The 10611-nt window shown below is 39.4% G+C and overlaps 1 protein-coding gene across 5 annotated transcripts in view; it reads left to right on the top strand.

The window, feature by feature from the left end:
- Window positions 1-264: 264 nt before the first annotated feature.
- WASF2 (WASP family member 2) overlaps window positions 265-10611 on the top strand; it is a 36036-nt gene continuing 25689 nt past the window's right edge. For 4 of the 5 annotated variants that reach the window (XR_015750448.1, XR_015750449.1, XM_026676091.2 and 1 more), the window contains exon 1: window positions 265-382. The gene's annotated coding sequence lies outside the window, so the exon portion shown is untranslated. Of the gene's footprint in view, window positions 383-560; window positions 694-10611 lie in introns of those variants that run through there. The other variant, XM_087970673.1, reaches the window with a different exon arrangement.

Genomic DNA, 10611 nt, shown 5'->3' with positions numbered 1-10611 from the left:
TTGTCCGAAATTCTTCTCTCCACATGAATCCCCCCTGCTAGTCTCAAAATATGGTACGGCCCAAATTGTTTACGTTTTTTCTTTTTTCTTTAAAAAAAAAAAGGCTTCGTAGGGTGTGGTCGCTGAAAGAAAAAAAGGAAGTTGGCTGGCTACGCAAATCGCGTCGGGTAATGTTTGACAGACAGAGGAAGTCGGCCAATCCAGCGAGAGCGGGAAGATGCCCGAGAGCCAATGAGAAAACGGACCGGTGGAGTAGGCGGAACTACGATCGGTGAGGGGAAGCTGAGGGGGCAAAGCCGTGGAATGGCGGACGGTTGGGACGGTTCGCTTCGGTGGTGAAGAGCGGAGTGGAAGCGGGTCGGAGAAGACGGCCGTTAGGCGGGTAAGCCTCGCTCCGTGACACGGAGGGGATGTGGAGAAGATAAAGACCAGGGGTCACCCTAAAGAGAGCTAAACTGGAAAGGTGCTCTATATCGTAGTGGGAGTGGCGCCGTTGGGGGTGACGTAGAGGAGGCGACGGCCGCGGAGGAGAGAGGCGTGGCCTATGCGGGTGGTGCCCCAGACAGGTGAAGGGCGTGGCTTGTCCTACGAATGGCGCCTGGAAGTGGAGTGGGACAACACAAACTTCGGGTCCGCGGCTTCTGCTTCCTGCTGGCTCACCGACATCCTCCCAAGTGCACAGTGATGGGTGAAGTAAGTGAATGGGGCTCGCGGTAAGGATTTCGTGGTCCCGAGAATTCGTGGTCAAGGCGAGAGCCAAAATCAGGAGCCCTTCCTAGTCTAGAGCTTCCCCCTGGTTATTCGTCCCTCTGCTTCCTCCCCGAGTTATTTTCATAAGGGTTAGGGTCGGTGAGAGAACTTTTAAAACTGTTTTAAACTTGTCTTACTTGGATGCTTTTGTTCCTTTTTAAAATTGCAACTTAAAACGAGAAGGGTGTTCAGGTTGGATTAAAGGTGAAGGTTCATGCCGCGTCGTTTTTTGAGGGTTATGAAACCTGCAGGTTTATCCTGTTAGTATTCATGGGACCCAAGACTCTGCTGTTCTCATTGCACCATACAAAGACAATAATCTATTTTCCATGTTTATGTTAGATAGGGAATCTGAGAACTACTCGTGGATTCTGGTCTAACCTATTTATTCAGGAATAGTGTTACGTGGTTTTCTGGTTTGGTCCATATCTATACTGGTCCTACTCTCTGCTTGCAACCCGTTGACTATTTAAACAGGTATTGTGTAAAGCAAAGGTGTCAAACTCAAGTCGTCAGGTGATGTATCGGGACTTTTTCCCCCTTTGCTAAACTGGGCAGGGGCAGCGCCAGCATGTAACATGCAGCTTGCGGGCCACAAGTAAATCACAGGTGTGTAGTTTTTACTGTTTGAAAGAATCTTACTAAAGGCAGTGGGGTGGCTTTTTTCAAAGAGCAAAATATTGTGTTGATCTTAAATGGCTTTTAGATAACCAGATTGTGTGGTTATTGGGAGTACAGGTAGTCCTTGACTTTCAACAGTTCGTTTAGTGACCATTCAAAATTACAGTGGCACTGAAAAATGTGACTTAGGATCATTTTTTCACAGTTATGACCTTTGCGGTATTCCCATGGTCATCTGATCAAAATTCAGATGCTTGGCAACTGGTTCATATTTATGAGGATCGCTGTGTGTTCCAAGGTCATGGGATCACCTTTTGCGATCTTCTGACAAACAAAGCCAGTGGGGAAGCCAGATTCACTTAACCGGGTTACTAGCTTATCAACTTCACTTAACTGTTCACTTAAGAGATTCACTTAACTGTGGCAAGAAAGGTCATAAAATGGGGCAAAATTCACTTAACACCTCACTTAACAACAAAAATTTTGGACTCAATTGTGGTCGTAAGCCAAGGACTACCTGTATTGATAAATTTACCCTGCAGTATGTTTTTTGTAAATTGCTTTATTAAATTTATATTCTGCCCAATTCCCAATGTCTATGCTCCCACATTCTTTCACTCTTGATAAGGAAGTGAAGTTAGTGGTATAAAACCAGGAAGTTCAATATTTAACAGTTAGTGTAGGCACTTGCTTCTTCATAGGACAATCCAGTCAAACTATGTATATATAATATATGTAGTATCTGAAGGGGAAGAATTTATTCATCCCAGATTACTTTGAATTTTTACTGTGAATCATTTTGGTATATGGTGGTTGTAGAGTGTTTGAAAACAATTGGATATAAAAGGGTTCTGTTGGTCTACAATACATGGAAATTTGGGCCAGTGCTATTTGTAGGTTTAGCCTTCATCCGAAGGAAGATATGTAGATACTGCAAGTGAGGAAAACTCTTGTATTCAGAACTCCATGGGGAATGATGGAACATTAACATTGTTAACATAAACAATTATCTAAGGAATCCCATTGTAATTATATTTAGAACTGTAATTTGCACATGCTAAGTAAAAAAATTCCCAGTGTAAATTCGTAAATCCTTTCATTTCTGTTTGGTATGTGATGTCAACTGTATATGGAATGTCTCTTTATATATGTCATAAGTTGGGGGTGTTTTAATATCGTTTTGGTAAATAGTATAAAACAATAGTGTGTTTCTAAGCTAAATTGCTATTCTTTGAAAATGTAGTCAATGTATGCATTGTACTTTTCATAACATTCCTCTTAGCAAAGATACTTCAGTGGGATACTTTTAAGCACACAATCTGTTACAAGGAATAGGGAAAGCTTTTTTTTTTTTTTAATGTGAGGTTACTTAGTTTTGTGGGTAAGATGGTAGGGAAGGACCTGGGAACATTGAGGCCAGAAGAAAATCAGGGCATTCTGGCATTTATCTTGATAAAAAGAAAGGCACTGGAGTGATGTAATGAAACCGAACAAAGTAATAGAGGAACAGGAAAGCAATTCTGTGGCTTTAATAGGGTCTTGGAACACACTTCTTGCTGTGATTCATAGACAAGGAAAATGCTGATGCAGGAAAGACTAAACGAAATGAAGAAGAAGGTGGAGTCTCTAAAGAGATATGATGACCTAATCATGTACGAGTTGATTAAGAAACCTATGGGATTTAAGAATGTTCTATCTAAAGTAGAAAATACTGATCATAATTTTCTATTGAGAAAAGGAAATTGGTATAATAAGTAATAAAGAGAAAGGAGGGCTGTTTCCCTATAAAATAGGTAAACACCCATGCTGACCATAAGTGGGAAAAAGTAGTCAATCTCCCAGATCATAATATATTGCTTCTCTTAATACAGTAATTTGTTGAGTACAGTACTTTTGAACAAGATACAATAGTCTGAAAGCCATTAACAGTGGTTTACAAATCATATTGGCTGGATTTATGCTTCATAGTAAATCAGTGCGTCACATTTTAGCTTTAATATTTTGGGTGGGAGTGGGAGGCAAAGCTGTTTCTGTATCCCTACCCTTAATCCTTCCAATTTTTAAAATGGCCTAGAATCATTGGAAAATTTATTTTGATCCACACTATGGGAGACAATTGGAGAAATTTGCCTACCAGAGACCTTCTGGTTTCATCTTCATCCCAACTCTTGCTATAAAAAAACAGGACACTTTTAGCCTTATAGTTGAACAGCCTCTTAAAGCACTTTAAAATGTCAGGCGGACAAAATGAAGCCATTGGCTTTACTGGTATTGGAATTCTCTTCCATTGATATTAGAACCCATCCAGTATGTACCCAGGAAAAACTCTGATGTTCTGGAGTTGATAAAGGCTTAGTGGAATGACATGACAGGAAATTGCTTCTATTGATCCTTTGCATGGAAATGAGCATCCTTTGATAAGGAATGCATAATATTTAGGCATATGGATTAGTTTTATACCCTGACATATCCTAGAGGCACTGGTTAGGGAGATGTTGTGGTAGTTTGGAAAGTTACTTGGAGTGGGAATTCTCAAGGTATTTGAAGAAATAGATGCAGTCTCCATTGTATCCAAAAAACCCTACGTTGGAATTAAGATGGCAGAAAAATTCCTGTGCCTAAGAGCAAGATATGGGCCTGCTTGTATATGCATATGTATGCCGATGTATGTATATTTTTGGGAGTTTGGAGAGTGATGTACATGATCTCTAGATTCCTCATACATTTGTGCTTTTTCATAGAAAATACAGCCATGTACATTTTAATATTATTTCTTATATTAGTACTTTTGATGGGCCTATGCAAAAAAACAGGTTGTTGGATCACTAAGAATAAAAGTTAATGATTGTTTTGAAAGTATAAAGATCAGTTGGATAAAAAAATGGATCATTCCACTTTTTTGTGTTTGAGCAATTTTTGCTCTTAGTTTTGTTACATGGTAGCTTCAAGAGGCATAGAAAAATATCAACTGATATAAAATAAGAGTATTAGAATTTTATTAATACTGATTATCTAGAGAGAAGAAAAATAACTGGTGAAGTTTTGTTCATTAGCTATGAGAATAATTCTGATATAGCTTGAATTACTAGTTTTACTAGTACATTATGTACCAAATACAAAGTATTGTTAGATTTATGGTTAAGTTTTTTTTTCTTGTATATTCTTTATCTATTTAAAACATTCACATGGAAGTACATTCCACTTGGATTTGTGTTATATATTTCATGCAGTTTTTAAAATTGTAATATATATGTGGTATTGTGTTCTGAATTCAGGGATTTCCTGATTTACTTTGGAGATTTTATATATATAAATAAATAAATAAATAAAATTCAGTTTTGTTCGGGTATTTTCCCATGTCATTATAGTTGTGCTTTTAAAGTTGTAGCAACGTTTCGGAAGAATCTCATCTGCCATCATCAGGCTTCTGTATTGTGTTCGTCTTCTGTATTGTGTTCAAACACAATACAGAAGCCTGATGATGGCAGATGAGATTCTGCCGAAACGTTGCTACAACTTTAAAAGCACAACTGTAATGACGTGGGAAAATACCCGAACAAAGCTGAATACCAATACATGTAAGTACCCGTGAAAACTTAAGAATGTATGTATGTATGTGTGTATGTATGTATGTATGTATGTATGGCATTATCAGTTACTGTTTTTTGTTAGACTTGTTTATCTTCATTCTTCTACAGTGGCTCCTAGATTGCCTTTGAGTTCCCTAGAACACTGATTGCCAACTGGTGGGCTGCGAACCACAGGTGGTCCATGAGAAAATTTTGATGGTCTACAGAGAAATGTCCTCCCCAAGCACCCCCCCAAAGCAATTAATCCAGGCTGCATGGGAACACAAGGCTGCGCTGCCCACATGGCCCACCCACCTGCTGGCCCCCACCATTTGGCTGAGCGCATACCTTACCTTGAGTAGAGCAGCCATGCGAGCTGGAACTGGAAAATAAGACCAATGGTGAAGGAGGGAAATGCTCCCTGGCGTGGCTTGCTGACATTGGTGGGAAAGTCGGTCCCATATTCCAGAGCTGCAGTAGTCACAGGACTGGCCCTTTGATCATCCCAGAGCAGCTGCTCCTCCACCCGGGTGCACCAGCCTGCCATGGACTGGAGGAACTGCTCCGGGATGACCAAAGGGCCAGTCTTGTGACTACTGCAGCTCTGGAATATGGGACCGGTCCGTGGTGGGGTTGGAAATCGCACTCTGTAGAGGTGGCTTCAGGAGCGCTCACTGAGAGAAGCAGCCGGAGCCCAGCCAAAGCTTCCCGCGCTGCTTCTGCGGGCGCTCCGATGACTTTGCAGATGGCTTGGCTGAACTCCTGTCCCTGGGAGTCAAAGCGCTGAAGTACAAGCGGTGCAGGAAACTTTGTCCAGGCTCCTCGAGTGAAGGTGGAATGCTGATGCCGTGCAAGTAGCACGGTGCTCCTGCACCTTCCAGCTATCTCCATCGCCACTTCGGCCCGCCTGTGCTGCTGCCCCCCTCTTGCCGGCAACAGCCCCATTACCTTGTCCTAGCCGGCGAGATCTGCGCTGCTTTTTGCACATTGCATCACCCACAAATTTGCACATTACACATGCCACCCCCTACAGTGGAGATTTCCAACCCCACCACGGGCCGGTCCCATATTCCAGAGCTGCAGTAGTCACAAGACTGGCCCTTTGGTCATCCCAAAGCAGCTCCTCCAGTCCATGGCAGGCTGGTGGACCCGGGTGGAGGAGCAGCTGCTCCGGGATGACCAAAGGGCCAGTCCTGTGACTACTGCAACTCTGGAATATGGGACTGACTTTCCCACCAATGTCAGCAAGCCACCATCAGTCAAAATTCATATTAGTGGTCCACGGGATTTAAAATTATGAGTTTGGTGGTCCCTGAGGTCCAAAAGGTTGGCGACCCCTGTTCTAGAAAAGACATGAGAAAAAAACATTGTTAAAATTGCTATAGATGTTGAATTACCACATTATGTATAATTATGTATAATGGGGTAGAAAATTTTCCAAATCTGCGTTGATTTTCGTGGTTTTGTGGAACCATTCTACTTTATCCTTTCAGATTTGGTTTAGAATCAAGTATTTTTGAAATCTTTTTTTCTGAAGGATTAGCCATTGTGGAATTCAGGATTGATCTCTTCCTGTAAAATGCTGCTGGTTTATGAGAAAAGTCAATGAGGAGTTGTCAACAACTGTACTTTGAGATGGGCAGAGGTTACTCTCCAACTGTGGAAACCTGTAGTTCTACTCATCAGAGCAAGTGCCTCATTACCTCCTCTTGAATGTAATAGGAGGGCCAGCCTCTCACTAGCCTCAAGCTATGGTTGTGATTCTAAGAATAGTCTGGCTTCCAACTGTGCCAAACCTTTTTCTCTCCATCTTTGGGGGAGAAGGCTGTGGCTTTCTGCTTAGATTGCAGTCTAGAGTGCATCAGTGATGTGACAGCAAAATAATCCTTTGCTTTTTCTCCTGACTCCAAATGTGAATGTGGAAAGAAAGATAAGTATCTTTTGTCATGAGCATAGTGTCTCCGAATGATAGCAGAATTGCAGAATTCTGTCCCGTTTTCTAGCTTCAGCGAGATAATTGTACAGGTAATTGAGCCTAGAAATTAGACTAATAAGCTGTGATGGTTGTAAAGCGGGTCACCATGTGACTGCATCAATTTTACAAACTTTTTCGTGGCAGTTAAGTGAGCACCGCGGTTGTAAGGGAACCCATTTTTCGCTATGAGCCATTTTTTGTTGGTAATCAGAAATAAATGCCAGTTTTTTACCAAACATTGTAAATTGCAGCCATGTGACCACAAGCTGTTGTAAAGGGCTGCAAATGTGGTTTAGTTGCTGAATGTAGTCATGTGACCGTGGGCAAAGGCAATGTTGGAACTTCGAAACCATAAGTAGTTTTGGGGGAGGGGCGGCCTCCATCATAACTTCGGATAGTCACTAAGTGACCAGTCATAAGTTGAGGACTACTGGGACTGTAATCAAGTTCAGAGTTTTTATCAGAAATATTGACACGGCTAGCAAAAGCAGTCCTATTAAGGGATGACATGATTTTTCTCAAATCAGCTAGAAATCCTGGTTTGTTTAGCTGCTTGCTTAAAAGGGAAGTTTGGAGGTAGAACCCATGAATGCAGGCTGGCATATCCATCTTACAGTGATTGTTTTGCCAATAGCCCACTTAGCCTGGCTATTTTTTTAAAACCGTATATGTTCTTGTAATAATTATTCTTATTGTTTGGAAGCTGTATTCAATTCTTAATTCAAATGTTTAAGATACTTCTGAGAAAAAAAACTATCTAAAATAATGAAATCTAAAGCTATCTGTAAAAATACCTTAAGAAAAAAAAATTGGCAGTTGTAGATTTTGTAATGTCAGAGGTTGACTTAATAAGCATTCAACAATGATTAATTTAAAATACTAAAACTGTTCAGGCAAGAATGCATGCACATATTGTAATGATTTTTCTTAAAGTAATTGGATTATATTTAGTGAGCTATTTACATTTAATTATTAAGAAAAGACTTATTTTCCCAGTATTTCCCAACAAATGGTAAGGTGAAGAAATTTGATATCAGACTATAATTAATTGTATAAGGTGAATTAGAAAGAGCAGTAGATATTATAGAAAGGCTGCTTTATTTCAGTAATTTAGAACTGCTATTGAAGGTGTAGTGCAGGGTGTCAACTTGGCAACTTTAAGACTTTGGACTTCAACTCCCAGAATTCCTCAGCCACCTGGCTGAGGAATTCTGGGAGTTGAAGTCCAAAGTCTTAAAGTTGCCAAGGTCGGACACCCCTGGTGATGCATAATTTAAAAACTGAAATAAGGAAAGGGGAGCTACTTAAATGGCACAGTTTTAGGTATCTGCCCTGAAGAATGTCAGCAGATAAATCATTCCTAACTAGTTGCATTGTGACTAGAGAGAACATCTCTAAAGAGAAATATGTGCAAATCTTTGTATAGGGAAGTAACTTATGTTTGCATTTCCCAGGTAGAGAAAACAATATGGCAGCCATACACAAATGAGGACAGGCAACCATGTTTAGCTATATTTATATACTGGCATCAATTCAGCTTTTAAATGTATAGCATTAACTCTGAAATGTTGTTGAGCCTGGCAAAAGAATGCATGGTAGCTGGTTTTCAATGTATAAATAATTTTCAGTCTTGTCATTAGAAGATGTATGCTTTTGCCACAAGCATTTAAAGATGTTCTTAATGTCCTTGCAATTGCTCTAGTGTTTCTGGAGAGCATAAGTGGATTTAAAGCCAATCTCTGCATTAGCCTCTAACTATGGCATAGATAATTATAATTTATATCTGGCTTGTTTTGGGATTTCTGTTTTCTGCTCATTGTCTTTTTTAAAAACTGAATTAACCCACTTTGATACTCTTTGGAGGTAATGTTTGTTGAATTCAGTGGAGATTACTTCTTGTTCTTGATCATTGTTTCAGTATAGCCATCTAATGCTGGTTTCAGCTACATGGTTTGCATCCTTAGGTTGTACCCTTGCTTACACCTTTGATGAACAACTGAATCTCAGATCTGTTCCGCCAGTCAGATTAATCTGTAGTAAGTGCTATCTCTGGTGGAGTAGAATTGGATCAGTCATATGCTTTTTTCTCAGCTGTACAGCCTAAAATTTATGTTGCTAAGTGAGACATTTGTTAAGTAAGTTTTGTCCCATTTTATGACCTTTCTTGCCACAATTGTTAAGTGAGTCACCACACTTGTTAATTAGTAACATCATTGCTAAGTGAATCTGGCCTCCCCATTGACTTTGTCAAAATGTTGCAAAAGATTGCATGACCCTGGGACACTGCAACTGTCATAAATATGAGTCGGTTGCCAAGCATCTGAATTTTGATGACATGACCATGGGGATGCTGTAATGGTTGTAAGTGTGAAAAACAGTCATAAGTCATTTTTTCCCATGATATTATAACTTTGAACGGTCACTAAATGAACTGTTGTAAGTTGAGGACTACCTGTACTGTAAGATATACTTAGCTATTGGTTGCTATAACTAGGTTTGGGCGCAAAACTTCTTAAGATGTGGAATAGGAAACAACTCTTGTTCTGAAATATCTTTCCAGTTTTCCCCTTTTTCTGACTAAGATCAGCTGGGTAGAGTAATAGCATATTTTTATGTGTAATGATAATCCATTATTTAGTATTATGGCTGTAAACAGCTATCTGCACAGGTGTTGGGTTAAAGCATTCCTACTTCTTTTCCACCTGTGTAGATAGAAAAAATTAATCAATTTCAGTTCAATTTAACACATTAGCTTGTATAATATGCTAACGCTAACAAAACAGAATTGCTGTGTAATATGCCATGCCAGGATAAATGACTGATATTATGGCTTCATGTATTATGGCTTCATGCAAAGGTCCTACTTCATGCAACATGACAAGGAGTTTCTGTGTTTCTACAACATACTAACCATAAATTGTTCAAATTTATTTCAGCTTAGTTTACCCATGCAAACTTAGTCCTTGTGTGCTAAGGATTATTTTAAAATCAAGACAATTGCAAAAGAAGCCATTAAGACAATCTGAAAGCTTAAGCATGTATTGTCACTTTGCAGAATATACATTAATTAATAAATTTCTATTGTAAGTTTAATTATGTTGGATGATTATAGGAAATATCTTCCAAGGATTAAACCTACAGAAACACCTGCGTAAATTTCATGCATGTATACAAACATTTGGGCATTATGCAATATTAGTCTATCCTTAGTTCTATAAAAAAAGCGTACTCTATAAGAAAGTTGTAAATAAGGCTATATATGAGTCAATTCTTATGAGCAGGAAATAAGGATTTAAGGCTGAGTTGTTGAGGAAAGCTTTAATTAAAGACTTTTTGGACAGTTCACAGTATATTTTGTTTTTAATATTTGCCTGTCTTAAGGACAATTTAATTGTTATATAGTTAGCATTTCTACTATTCTGTAACTCTAAGCTCTTTAAGACAGTATGTAAAGAATGAAAGAAATTATTTGGGCAGGGATGGGGGGAGGAAAGAATCAATTAAAACCATAGCTTCTCTTTTCCAATCATAGTTTGTCTGCTAGCTATAACTGCCTGTAAATGACCAAAATCTGCATTTGAGATAAAGGCAAAGTGTAAGTGCTTATTATAGGTGGACATGATGTGATATAACAGTGGTGTCTTGAATAAATTACTTGTTGCTGAGGCTTCTCTCTTAGGTTAGGCTACAGCATTA

This window comes from Notechis scutatus, chromosome 8, assembly GCF_049901735.1.
Source record: "Notechis scutatus isolate UNSWTSFEM ecotype Mainland chromosome 8, rNotScu1.2, whole genome shotgun sequence".
Lineage (NCBI taxonomy): Eukaryota > Metazoa > Chordata > Lepidosauria > Squamata > Elapidae > Notechis > Notechis scutatus.
This window is presented reverse-complemented; position numbering and strand designations above follow the sequence as displayed.